The following is a 15,050-nucleotide window of genomic DNA, read 5'->3' on the forward strand; positions in this document are numbered from 1 at the left end:
CTTCATAAGGGAAGCTATGGAATATGTTGAAAGATGCTTTAATGTCCCACATCAGCGTGGCATTTTGGGCTGTTCTTAGGTGCAGCTTCAAATATGGTTGGTGTCACCGCTGTCAGTATGTGCAAGACTGGATGTGCAATGAAGCCATGTGCCATCCTGGCCCTGATGTACTTTGCTGATTCTCCTCTTTCCCCAGGTAAAAACTAGAACTGGCAGGCAGCCTCTGTGCCAGCAAGGTCCAGTCAGTGTTCACAGTATGTTTTACCATGCCTAAAATTGTGCTCTGGCACCAACAGTGATTGCACATACCACTAAAAACTTTCACACTCCAGAGCAGCATGGTTGCATGCGGACTGCCCGTTGAGAAGTGTCCTGGGATTGTGCAGACTGCTGAACTATGCCTGGGGAATTGTTCGGGACAAAGTTGGTTTGCTTCAGCCAAAAACACACCGAGGATCATGCTGTAGTACTGATCGGCAAGCTGTGGAGTTCGGGATCATTCTGGACTGCGTAACTGGCTTGTATGAACATAGGCAACATACACCAGAGGAGCTGCACATGGATGCTTTGAAAATGATCGTATGTGATCTAACCAGATACCAGTGTGGAGTACTTGGCAGTAATTTGGAGAGAGAAGTGTCTGTTGCGATGCTTTGCAGGGCATTTTGGGGAAGGAACAATCCAGAGGAGCAGGGATTCTTCATTTCTTGCAAAGTATGTGTGTGAGAGAGAAAATGGGCATTTGCAATTGTCAGTGATGCTGACGTTTTCCCATGTTTGATGACACTGTCTTTGCAACAACCTGGATGGCCCAAGTGGCAGGCTTGTCTGAGGAAAGCAGTGTTGTGTCTAGTTGCTGTTTCACGTGACGAAATGCTGGACTAGCTGATTCCTGTGGCCAGTTTAGGAACTTCGCTGCACCAAAAATAGTCTTTTCAAGTACACTGGTTATGAAAACATCAAAACTGCAGTTTACTGTGGGTTATGTTAAGGCACACAAAGGGCAAAAGCACAAGTATCGTAATACTTGGACAACAAAGGAAATTGCAGAAGTTGAGCAAATATGGTAACAGTAGCTGGCTCGTTGAAAATGATTGTATTCTTTGGGAAGCCTGAAGGACTGTTGTTGGCTAATATCTACTCTATGGTATCATGAGGATCTCAAGCTTACGTTTCTCCCATTTAAGCTATCACTGCAGTATGGCATAAGGGCTGGGTCACCAGCAGTCGTCTTCCAGGCTCTGAGTGCTGCCGTGTTATACCGGTGTGTTCTGGTTTCAGCTAGGTTAGAGTTGGGGTTTTGGGTTGGTTGGTTTTTTGTGGTTTTTTTTTTCTTTTTTCTTCTCAGTAGCCGAGAATTGTTTTGAATTTAGTACGACAGTAATACACGCTCATGGTTTTAGTTGTTGCTGGGTAGTGTTTACACTAAGTCAAGGATTCTTCAGTTTCTCAGGCCCTGCCAGCCAGAGGGCTGGAGGGGCACAAGGAATTGGGAGGGGACACAGCCAGGACAGCTGGCCCCAACTGGCCGAAGGGATATTCCATACTGTTGAATTTCATGTTCAGTATGTAAACTGGGGGGAAAGATGGCTGGGGCCTGCTGATCGCTGCTCGGGGACAGGCTGGGCATCGGTCAGTGCGTGGTGAGCGATTGTATTGTGCATCACTTGGTTTTTTCCCTTCCCTTTGGATGTTATCCCTCTCTGCCTCTCTCTCCGTTATTCCAGTTATTATTATTAATTTTATTTCAATTATTAAATTGTTCTTATCTCAACGCTCAAATTTTACCTTTTTTCCTGATTCTCCTCCCCACTCCACTGGGGTGGGGTGAGCGAGTGAGCAGCTGCGTGGTATTTAGTTGCTGGCTGGGGTTAAACCACAACATGGTATCACACCAAAGACTTGACCCGTGCTTGGACTTTGAGAAGGCTTCCACTGGTTACCAACACTGATCCCAGCGGCAGCCTCCAGTCTCATCTCTGACCAGGGTTTGGCTTTTTCTGAGCTATAGAAGCTGCCCCAGGGTCAGCATTTTTGCAGGTTTCCTTATGAAGAGCAGTGTGATAAGTAACAAGCATAACGCTGCATGCAAAAACTAAACAGCCTGCAGTGGCATCCTGCTCCTCAGGGATGTGAACCCAGTTTATGGCTCCCTTTTGTCTGTTGGATCAGCGCCTCACATACACTGTGGTCTACGCCTTGTTTTTATTTTCTTCTTTCAGGTAGTCATGTTGTCCGTGTGCTGCTCTTAAACACAAGCTAAAATTGTTAAAAATACTGTAAGTTCAGTTCAAGTCCTGCATGCCTAAGAGCCATTTGCATGTTTGTTTCTTTGTACAGTAGTAACTGTCCTGAGTCGACTTCTTTGCATCCGTTGGCACACGGGCATCTTGCACGCTGGTCTAATGTTTGAGGGCTTTTCAGTCATGGTCTCCAACTCCAAAGGTCAGTTCATTTGTAGTGCTTAAATAATTAAACAATGTTTTTCAGGCTGACGCTGCACAGCACTGTTTTAACTTCATCTGGACCCTGATTCAGTTGCTTTAAGGGCATTCTAGGAGTCTTCGTCAGCCATCATCCCTTTCTCGTTCCCAGGGAAAGGGCTGAACTCCCACTGCAGAGGATGGAAGTTTGACCTGGAACCACCAGTGGGTACCGAAGCAGTGAAAGCACAGTCAGGCAGCGGGGACAGGGCTATGGGACTGCTTTGCAATAGTGTCAGATAGAGTGGGTGCCTGTCACCTCTACTGTGGGCACAGATTTGGTGACCCTTTGCTCGACACACATCTTCAGTAAAATGACTCCAAATTGAAGGAATTCTTCCAAGTGGTATGATCTAAATGAAAAGCACAAGAAGCACAGTGCTAATCTACAGTAATTCTGTAAGGACAGTGGACTGACATGAAACTACACAGATTTGGCTTTTACATTTTAAAGCCACACATTTTTTTCCCAAAGGGGTATACTTGTAGAGTTAAGAATGCATCAGGTTTGCACTTCTCTTGTCTGAACTCCACGCAGGCTGGGTGGGTCTGGTGTCTTTGTATTTGCAGAAAGCAAATCATAGAATCGTTTAGATCAGAAAAGACCTTTAAGATCAAGTTCAGCCATTAGCTCGGGACTGCCGAGTCCACCATTAAACCATGTCCCTAAGCACCGCATCTGCACGTTCAATGCTGCCAGGGATGGTGATTCCATCACCTCCCTGGACATCTTGTTCCAATGCTTGACCACCCTTCCTGTGCACACTGTATTTCTGCAAGGGGATAGTATTCAACTGAAATAAATAAAGAGGATCAAAAACATGTGAACTCTGTAAAAGAGGAAAGGCAAGTGTTTTAACCTGCTTTCCGTAGTTTTCTGAAATCTTAGTACCTGAATCTGTTGGAAATATTTGCATCGACAGCAAAGGTTTTCAATTACTTTTAGCAAAAGAGAAGTATCTCATGTATGTAATGTGTAAAAACACTGATCTGCTTGCTCTTCTGATGAGACCCTAATCTTCTCTTACAGCAGTAGTTTGACGCAGGTGTAACCATGGCTTTTGGAACTGAAATTGCACTCTGTCCTGATAGTTTTGTTGCTCTAAATCTATGTATGCCAAAATAACTTTTAGCACTGGCACTTGGATGTCCCGTACTAAGGACTTTGCGGGGGGGAGCAGAGGCCACCAGAGGGCTCTGTCCTTTCACGAATGCCCTGAAGAGCCAGAAAGATTTCGGGGACTGTGAATTCACAGGCTTGTTTCATTTTATTACCGAGGAAAGTCTTAGACTGGTTTTTCTCAGTTGTGTCGCATGTTTTCAGTCGAGGCAGCCACAGAGTTCTGGGGTCTGATCCAGAGGGCTGCACTGAATTGCTGCTATGCAACTGGACAGCTTGTTATTTCTAATGCATGTTTTCTCTTGTGTTTTTGATTTGATTTAATATTGCAGTAAAAGTGCACATTTTGTATGGAGGGTTTAAGCTACCAGCAATGTAACTTCTGTTAAGTAACTCTTTTCAAGCTCCTTGAATTTTATCCCATGAATTCACACACATCTGTAACTAGAGCTTGAAAGTCACGATGTGAACTTCCCATGAAGATGTCTGTGTGCAAGTTCATTTCCTAGAAGTTTTGCTTCTGTAAATCATAAGATAAGGTCAATTTTGACAAATGTACATCCAGGCTTTGTGTGCTTTTAAGTACATAACCACTCCACCTGCCACTTCAAGTTAATTCTCACATCTGATATTGGCAGAGGAGCAACTCCTCCACTTCCATCATCTCAACTTCTATGTTTCAGTCTCATGGAAATAATATCTTTATTCTCAACCACCATAAATGTGACTTGATGACCCTCTGTAAAGCCTCACCCCTTTTTTTTGGCTTTTTTCTTCAAAAGTAGGAGTTCCCCCATGAAACAAATTTTTACCAGTTTAACAAATTAAAAAAAGCCTATTCTGTTGCTTAAGCAACTGAAACAGCCCATCTTACTACCACTAACATACCAAAGCCTGGTTCTCTAGCTAATACAAATTGCCATATATTTTGATATCATTTGAACTTCCTTCCAGCTAGCAAAAAATAGGCCTCTGTTCTGGCCTTTCTTGCACATGAGATCTATCATACCTACCTTTATCTGGAAATGTTCTGTCTTGCAGCAGCGTGTTGGGGCCTCTCGCAGCAGCTCCATCAGACCTTTCTAGGCTCTTTCAGACCACTGTGCCAGCAAGAACAGAGAGCGCACTGATATTTTGTCAGCTACTTGCTACTAAAATTGTTTGGAGTGTTTTCTTATTTCTCTCACTGGCATTGTTGTCCATTTGTGTCCTTGTGTGAGAAATGTGTGCATATTTCACATGGAGAAAAAAAAAAAGAAAGTAATTTTCTCTTTCAGCCTTTTACAGGAATCTTGCAGTGCTTTCCTCCACAGCTGTCTCCCAGTACTGTATTAATAACTTAAAAATGTAATATTATTGCTTTCTTTGCACCTTTTTTTGCACCACATGGACTTCTAGTGACTGTCACCTTCCTTTCTGTGGAACAGACAAAAAGAAAAGGTCCATGTACCCCATGCTCCAGCTGCACAGACAATGCAAGTGTCTGCTGCTCTCCACCTCTGCAGACTTGCTTAGTCAAACCTGAGGCAAGATGAAAGAGAGGAGTTTTGGAGAACATCCGTTTGCTGCAATCCAAACTTCAGTCTTCCGCTGCAGTGATTGTTGCTGTCATGGTGAAAGTTAACATAAATGGGTCCTTGTCTGCCAGAGGTGTGGTATGGATACCAAAAAGTCTAACAACAAGAACAACAATAAAAAAAAGCTGGAGAAAAATAGGCATCCTAATTTTGAAGAGACAGCTGACAGTGAGGAGAGTAGATTGGGACTTTAAAGGGTTTACATTTGTGTCCAAATATAATGCTAATTTGGGAGTTGTCATTTGTGTGTGCAAGTCATTCCTTCTGTTAATTATATCTAGCTGCATATTTAAGTAAAATACGTTAAAATAATATGCAAACTAAGTCTCTTAGCTACTTTGGGAGATGAAAGAGGATTGAAAGAAGAAAGCTAGTATTATGCTTAAAAAAAAAAAGGGCATTTTTCTATTTGGACAGCCATCCTCAGTATAAATTGAAAGGCCGTGCATCATGATTTTTTTCTTGGTATGTGTTCATCACAGGCACTTTCTGCAGTGCTGACTGTCTGAATCAGGACTAGGCTGAGTTTTGCTGTGCATCTGTCCTCTGACTGTGGGGTGGGCTGGGGGTGATGGTTCATTGTTCTGCGTACTGATTGGGGTCATTAGAGAAAAATCCTTATTGAGTAACAAGACTCTGGATTTCTGTTTCCGTGTCTAACATTTTCACCTGCAGAAATTTTATTAGGACAAACAAAATCCTACGTAAATAATCCCAGTGAGGAGCCTGTTAGGATGATACCTCCTGCTGCCTCCAGTTTGGCACTGTTTCTGTTGGGAAGAGGGGAGCAATTTTCCTCAGGCCAGATCTGCTGAGTCACGAAAAAGGAAAATAAGAAGAGCTACTACCCATTTTTGAAACCTCATATGTGAGATTCAACCTTCTTAATAAAATTGCAGTTAAGCGGGGACAAGTACATTAATAATTCCTAAATTCTATCATCCTGATCACTTGTGGGAACGTGATTTGAATTTCTGTGGCTTGAGTCACCTATCCAGGACACTGGGAGGAGAAGGAGAGAGACAGAGGAGGATCTAACTGGAAATGGAATTGAGATTACTTTATATCATAGAATCAGAAAATAGTTTGGGTTGGGAGGGACCTTTAAAGGCCATCTAGTACAACCCCCCCTGCAATGAGCAGGGCATCATCTTCAACTTGATCAGGTTGCTCAGAGCCCTGTCCAAGCTGACCTTGATGATTTCCTGGGATGGGGCACCTACCATCTCTCTGGGCAACCTGTTCCAGTGTTTTACCACCCTCATTGTAAAAAAATTCTTAATCTCTTTCAGTTGAAAACCATTCCTATCTGTCCTATAACTACAGGTCCTACTGAAAACTGTCCCCATCTTTCTTATAAGCTCCCTCTAAGCACTGAAAGGTCTCCCTGGAGCCTTCTCCAGACTAAACAACCCCAGCTCTCTCAGCCTGTCCTCACAGGAGAGGTGTTCCACCCGTCTGACCATTTTTGTAGCTCTCCCCTGGACCCGCTCCCACAAGTCCATGTCTTTCCTGTATTGAGGGCTCCAGAGCTGGATGCAGCACTCCAGGTGGGGTCTGCCAGAGCATAGCAGAGGGGGAGAAACCTCCCTCGACCTGCTGGCCACCACACTTCTTTTGATGCAGCCCAGCATATGGTTGGCTTTCTGAGCTGCAAGCGTACTTTGTCAGGCTCACGTCCAGTTTTTCATCCACCAGTACCCTCAAGTTCTCTGCAGGGCTGCTTTCAATCCCCTCATTCCCCAGCCTGTATTGATACTGGGGGTTGCCCAGGTGCAGGACCTTGCCCTTGGCCTTGTTGAACTTCAGGAGGTTCACATGGGCCCACTTCAGGCTGTCCAGGTCCCTCTGGATGGCATCCTGTCCCTCAGGCATGTCAACTGCACCGCTCAGCTTGGTGTCATCTGCAAACTTGCTGAGGGTGCACTCGATCCCACTGTCTATGTCATTGATGAAGATATTAAACAGTGCTGGTCCAAGTATGGACCCCTGAGGGACACTACTAGTCAGTGATCTCCATCTGGATGTTAGGCTGTTGACTATTATCTGGATGTGACCATCCAACCAATTCCTCATCGACCATCCATCAAATCCATATGTTTCAAATTTAGAGAGAAGGATGTTGTGGGGCACTATGTCAAAGCCCTTATGGAAGTCTAGGTAACTGACATCTGTAGCTCTTTCCTTGTCCACTGATGTAGTCAATCCATTGTGGATCACTCAGAACAAATATTTAGACTGCAAATTTCATATCAAAATGAAGTAAAAAATCATTATGATGACATTGACAGCCAAGAAGAAAATTGCTATCACTGGTATTTTGTAAAACTTACTTTTAAGCCAAACCATAAAAATGGCATAGCTGAACTACTTAGGTTTTGGTTTAGTTTGAGGGTTTTTTTCACTTGACGTAACATAATTAACACAGAAATTAATTAAAAATACAAAGTTCATTCTTGTATGCTTTAATATTTCAGTATCATCTTGTAAATACATAATAGATAAAGCACAGGGAGTTTGCTTGAAATTATAATGAACAACTAATGTTTCAAAGATGTTGTCAGCATTAGAGAACCCACTCATCTGTACTTGTCTGCCCTGCCCCAGTTTGTGAGTGACCCTATCGAAAAATGGAACAAATAATATAAAATAAAGATTTTTCTGGATCAGCAGTGCAGTTTTTGCAGCATCTCTAGAAATGGAAAGATCTTAAATTTCACTATATGAAATACTGAAGAATTACAGATTATGCCTATGTCTTCCTTTTTTCAGCCATTGAGAGGCTTGGGGTTTTCTTTACCTTTTCAAAGGCAAAGATATGAACAATATTACAAATACCGTACTCTGTTCCACACTTCTGCCTTCAAGAGGTATGGAATAAAAAATGGGCAAGGGACTACCTGGGATCAATGTGCTCATATGCTGCTTGTTTTAAGTAGTTCATTGTAGTAATCCTTTAAAATGTAAAATCCTTTAAAAATCAAAAAAATTGGCTGTCTTGCCAGTAAGTCATTTAAAACATAGAAACTGGGCATCTTGGTGCTGGCAATCTTCTGCCCAGACATTAAGGACAGAGACACTTGAGCTTCTGCTGTGTCACCATTATGGTGCACTGGGCTACGGAGTGGATGGAACATCTGAGGCTTTCGGGATGATGGATTATGTCCATTTCCCACTGCCTCAGGACAGCCATTTTCCCTAAAAAATTTGGAAGACTAGTGAAAAGGCCTAACTATTGCATTAGGGAGATACTCAGGTAATCCGCAGTGTAAGAACATGAGGTGGGCTCAGACCCCATTTCCTCCTTGCACCCTCAGTGGAAACCATTGCTGTTTATGCAGGTGACAGTAGCTTTGTCTCGGGAGTTTTTTCATGTCTTTCTGACTCTCCAAAGCATTTTATGACGGGGGCTGATTTAAGTCGAGACTGTGATATTCAGCTGATTGCTACAGTGGAAGGGTTGTGAGTCTTTAGTGAGAACTGCAAATAGTTGAGCCCTTTGAAAACCCTTCTAGGGTGGATTCCCACAGAAGTCCCTCAAAAGAAAATTCAGGATGGGAATTTAAAGGAAAGCTTAATTGTGAAGTTCCAGTATTTGTCTCAGGACTGGCAAGAGTAATTTTTGAGCTTCCCCTCATGTGGATGGTAGAATAGGTATATTTCTGAGCATTTTAGTCAATAAAGCTGTTAGACATCTGAAACTTCAGACTCAATGCTGCTTTTCTATTCTCTCTTAGAGCCCTTGGGGACTCCAGATACTTTGCACATAAAAAGGCAAGGGAACAAATCTGTGGAACAATTTCTATGATGGAGAAAGTAAATTTGAAGACAAAAGCCGTTTTCAGTTTCTCTCTTGTTGTGAGGTATTAAATGATTTATATCTGGTATAAAAATCAAAACCTTTCCAAATTGCCACTTTTCTTCTAAGTTCATGATACAAACGTGCATGCTAGTAAGCAGAAAGTTGTGCTGGGCGAGGATTAACTCAGAATGGATTGGGCTGATGTTAAGTGAACTTAAACAGTCTCAGCTCCTTCCTCCTGTGCTATAGACAGTAGAAGTGCAGGCAGGAGCACATTTACCTGGAAGTACAGTGTGTCCTCCACTTTGCACTGAAAGTACTAAATTACGGGGAATTAGCAGCAATTCCTCTTTGCGGATATATGCCTGGTGTCTGGAACTGACTTGGTTGTGTGCTCAGAGAGCAATTGGCCCTCCCCTGCCTGCATTTTAATTTAGAAAATTTTGGATTACATTTAGAAAATTCCTTTTAGAGCACAATATAATGGGAAATTTAAAAATAAGCATGAATTTTTGCTTATATCAACCTTATTAAGCTCATTGCTGTGCCCTGGCAATGAGGTTAAGCTTTACCTACATTTTTACTGTTGCAATTCATACTTTTTGAGAGTGCTAAGGTATCACACAGTCACTCAATAAGTGCTAAAAAGAACTGTCAAAAACCCGATGTTCCAATGATTGCCTTTTTTTTCTTGTGAGGTGAAAGAATGATCCTTTTTACAAAAAAGCAAGCTTGTGGCGGACATCGTAATATGAGCCACTAACACTGTCTCATTGCAAAAAAGGCAAAACACATGCCATGTGTATCACGGCCAGTAGATCAAGGGAAATTATTACTGCCCTTGGTGACAGTGAGACTGTGCCCAAACACGTCGCCCAGGATTGCCCCCCACCTTCTTGCAAGAAAGCTGTGGAGAAGCTGGAGAGTCTCCAGCAGGAGACTAAGGTCAGGGTTCTGGAGCACACAATGTACCAGCTGGGGTCATTTAGCATGTTCTCCAGGCTCAGGGGCAATTTTTTAGCAGTTTGAAGCACAGTTACAAAGATATCAGAGTTATACTCTTCTTGGCAGTGGTAGATGGTGTAGCAAAGGACATTTGCAAAAACTTCTTCACCATGAGGGTAGCATGTGCTGGGAGAGGTTGTGCAGTCTCCAGGCTTGGAGGTTTTCAAGATCTGGCTAGACAAAGCCACAACCAACCAGATGTAGAGCTGGTGACAATGGTGCTTGAGCAACCTCCTAAGAGGTTGGCCTGGCAACCTTCAGAAATCCCTTCCTCCAAACATTTCTGGAGCATGTGAGATTACGCGTAAGAAGTTCCAACTAGCTGTGGGAGAAGCCCTCTGGCAGGGCTTTTGGATCCTTTAGTATTATAGAAGGTTTCACATGGTTAGAGCACAGGTCTCACTGCCTTTAAAGCCACGAGCATTCAGCATTTCTGCAAATCATGGGTCAGGTCAGCAGAGGATGGCTGTGGAAGTAGACATGTGTAGCTTAATGCAAGGCAAAAAGAAGTCTGAATTAAAAAACTTCACAGGAGATTGAATTCCAGGATTTTTTAGTGATTTTTCATTGGATTACTATTTGCCTTGTTTGCTGGTTTGTTTGTTTTTTTTTTTTTAATGCAAATTTCTCATCAGTTATTTAAACAGTGCCTGTAGTTCAGAAGAATGTGAGGAGCAGTATATACAAACTTCAGGCCTTTCACAGAAATAGGCCCTTTACCGACAGCCTCTGTATAACTGACCTACTTCCATGAACTGTAGCTAAGCCAAGACAAGCAGAGCAAACAAATTAGTGAGAAAGAAGAACAGGCAAAACTGGGACTACTTCCAAATTCAGCTGTTTCTTAGCGGAAAAGAATGGAATTTAACAGACCTTTTTGTGCTGTGTGGAGTACACGTCCCCAGCAGAATAGCTGCAGTTGTTCAGACACAGGTGTAAGAAGGAAATGTGGTTTGTCCCTGCAGCTGAGAGGCTGCAAGGCTTACTTTTATTGGGGTATTCACTTTGTTTATTCTTTCTCCATTTCTGTGAGGCAGATGTAACGGAGAAAACTTTCAGGAAAATGCTCTCAGAAATACTCCCAAAGGCCTACGCCTAGTCACTTAGAGGAAAGGATGGCTTCAGACCTCTCCTTTTCCTTTTGCTCGTTACACCTCCTTCCCTCTGTCCCTCACCCTGACCTTGGCAGCAGGTGCTGCTCTGCTGCGGATTCAGCTGTTACTGCCACAGCAGACCAAACCCCTCTGACCACATCGGCTGCTGCTGACCCCTGCCTCCTTGCTGCCTCAAGCACTCACCTGACCCTGTTGCTCTAAGGCAACACAACAACTCACCTGGCAAAAAATAGGGAAATGTTTCAGGTCAGGGCCAGGCAGTCACTTGGAAGAAGGATGCAGAAGGCAGCAGCTGAATTTCTCTTGCTTGCCACAAAACTGCCGACATGATTCTGACCCACTGTCACTTTGTGCTCTAGCCCCTGAAATACAACTGTACGATCATATTCTTTTTTCTATTTCCAGTAGAAGTGGAGAAGCAATGTATAGCTCTTCTAGCACCTATATTATGCCAGTCTTGGAAAATGTTTCACCTTCATATTGCTTCACAGAAGAGTTCAACATATTAACAATTAGGAAATTACCATAGGTCATCTTTATAGCTTCATGACTAGTCTCGTCAAAAGACTTATGAGAGATGCTTGTGTGAGGAGGCTTCTGCAACCCTCATAGGGTGCTGCTCTTGACAAAGCCCAGGCCTCCTCTCTGCTCCTTGAAGATGTTGTTCTGTTGTTTCAAGTTTTGGGTTGTGATTTGGCAGCATCACTGTCCAGAGGATCAGAGAAGGGAGCTAGGATTGCCTGTCTCAGTCCCAGCTGTAACATTGATATCCTGGGTACTGATTAAATGTTAAGTTCTGACTTTGACAGAGAAATCAAAACTTGAGTGCCACTGGCTGCCCCAGTTAGGGTGCCCACATTTTGTCAGAATATTTTAGACATTTTACTATTGCTGATGTGTTCAAATCCTTATCCCTCCGTCCTGTGACAGTCAAATTTAAGCGCTAGTTTTAAATCCATCCATATACTGTCAGCGTGCAGAGTGCCAATGCCTCCAATTCCTTACATCTAGATCGGTCCAAAAAGGAACTTTACCATAGGACAGCTAGCCAGCAAAGAGATCATTAAAACAGAGTATGTAGATGTCCAAGATTTTTTAGTTTCTGATTAGGGTGTACAAAGGTGTCCACTGTATTTTCCCAATTATCTCATTTCTCACCATGCAGTGTTAAAAATCAAGCCTCTTCTCCTCCCCTTTCGCAACAGCTAATGGTTTCTTTAGCCAGGAATGACAGCTGCCTCTCCTGTTGCAACAGCAATGCAAATCTCTGACTGGCCCCTTCTAGGTTCTCAGGATATTGTTCCACCTGTTCAGATTGGTAACTGTTCCACGCTCTTCTCCATCTGCCTCAGATCTGTGCCCACACTGGGGCTTAAGCAAGAAAGGCAAAATGTGAGCAATAACAGCTGAAACAGCTCATCTTCTTTTGTAAGGTAAGACCAAAAATAAATAAATAAAAATTAAAAAATGGAAGACATAGAAGAGTAAGAAATTAAGAAACAGTTTATAAAGTGACAAAACTCTTCTAATAATCACTGTAATAAAGGCAATAAAGTTTCAGAAATTCACAGGTCAATAGTTTTAAAAGTGATGCAGCTCCATTTCTAGTTATATACTTACTTGCATTATTAAAAATACCAATATATTATGTTTCCTGAGATACAGTAATCATTAACTTCTAGGCATCAGTTACGTGCATTGTCTGGAGATATAAAATGCTTTCAAATTAGTAAGATAAATTTGATGTAATAAATTGCAGAGAATCTACCCCCAAAAAAGAACTGGTGCCTCACCGTTGGCACTGGTGAGGTTGCACCTCGAACACTGGCTTCAGTTTTGGGCCACTCACTACAAGATAGACATTGAGGGGCTGGAGCGTGTCCAGAGACGGGCAGCGAAGCTGGTGGAGGGGCTGGAGCACAAGGCTTATGAGGAGCGGCCGAGGGAACTGGGGGTGTTTAGCCTGGAGAAAGGGAGGCTCAGGGGGACCTTAATCTCTACAGCTGCCTGGAAGGGGGTTGGAGCGAGGTGGGTGTTAGTCTCTTCTCCCAGATAAGAAGTGACAGGACAAGAGGAAACGGCCTCAAGTTACACCAGGGGATGTTTAGATTGGATATTGGGGAAAATTTCTTCACTGAAAGGGTGGTCACATGTTGGAACAGGCTGTCCAGGGAGGTGGTGGAATCACCATCTCTGGAGGTATTAAAAAAATGCTTAGATGAGGTGCTTGGCGACATAGTTTAGTGATGAACTTGGATGTCCTGGGTTAGCAGTCAGTCTTGATTTCAAAGGTCTTTTCCAACCTAAATGATTCTACGATTCTAATTGCAGAGTCAGAGTCAGAAAACAGCAATGAAAATAAAATATCATTTTTTACATTTAAAAGAAATAAATAGAGGTTATACAAATGCATCATTGATTTACCTAAAATTTAACATTTCTTCCAGTAATAACATAAAATGAGCAGACAGTGTGAATGTGTATGTTTGGAGTTGTGTTTAATTAAAGTATTTTTAATCATCAGGTTCATTCTGCCATCTGTCTGTGGGTTGTTGGGCTTCTCCCCGTAGAGAAGAGTTAGCTTTTTGTATGATTTAACTGTGACTCTCTGCCCCTGGAAAACATTGACTTGTAATCCTGGGCTGTGACTTCCTTGTATGAAAAGGAAATTGCACACCTGGATGGGCCTCCTATTAAACACTTCAGCATAGACCCTGGAAAAGTCTCTCTGGGGCTTGCCTCCCTTTTTTCTACTTATACCTTCAACACAGAACTCAGCTGAGGTATGTATCTGTTGCACCCAGCGGCACCAGGGCGGAGAACCCCGAGCAGCTGTCCCACCACAGCAGTCCAGCTGTCCCATCACACCAGTCCAGCTGTCCCACCACGCCGGCACAGCAACATGCCGCAGTGTGGTGTTGCATGGATGTACTCGACTGGGCTCCACAGCAGTGGCGCACAGGTGTGGCAGTGCCCAAATCAACAAGCCCCACAACGGCAGCAATGCCCCTTTCAGACCCACACGTGCCTGGGAGCAAGGTGGGGGGGTGTTGAAGAGCCCCACCTGTGGTGCAAACCCTCCGCCCGCCATTCTTCCACTCTTCCACACAGTTGTGAGTCTGAAATCTGGAAGTACAATAATAGGAAGATTTTTTAAAACCTCCCTTGAAGTGCAATGTATGGTGACAGAAATAGTTTTGAAACAGGTAAAGGATAGGAATAAAAAATTAATGACTCTGATGAAAATATGAATACCATTGAAAATGTTCTTGATAGTGATTCCTAATTTCTTCTTTTTATTGTAAAAATTCTTCAATAAGTAGAAGTACACACCTCCTCCAATCCTTGCTATATGGCTGCATGACTGGTAAGTTATCAAGCTCTGCCACAGAGGGGAAGTAGAGTATCATTGTAAATCCACGGTGGTGAAAGCCACAGCTCTCACTTTCTGATGGAGTTAAAGACTTGTCATTAAAGCTGAAATTCTGAACCTTTTCCTTCACCATTTTTTTTTCATTTAAAGAAAGGAAATAAAATGTTTTATTTTCTGTATTTTAAACCTCCAGTTTTGCAGTATTTCTCTTTCCTTAGTATTTGTTATGAATGAGAGCAAACTACCTGGAAACAGGATGCTCACAGGCTGGTTCTCCTTTTGGACTGTAATCCACTGCTTGGCTTCAGAAAAACTTCCCTAGCCTTTGGCTGGGATATCAGGATTATAAGTTCAAATGAAGCACATTATTTTAGAAGGTACTGATTAACCGTAAGCAGGTGCCTTTTCACTGAACTGGCTGATGGGGAATGCAGAAGTCTAATGTCAGTGGAACAGAAGCATCATTAATATCTAAGGAGCGTTATTTGTATAAGTCATTCGCATGAACAGGCTTACAAAAGTGACTTCATTATTGCATGATGGTTTTTATAGTCAGACCTTTGGGTAAGTATTTT

The sequence above is a fragment of the Falco biarmicus genome, chromosome 3, assembly GCF_023638135.1.
Source record: "Falco biarmicus isolate bFalBia1 chromosome 3, bFalBia1.pri, whole genome shotgun sequence".
NCBI lineage: Eukaryota > Metazoa > Chordata > Aves > Falconiformes > Falconidae > Falco > Falco biarmicus.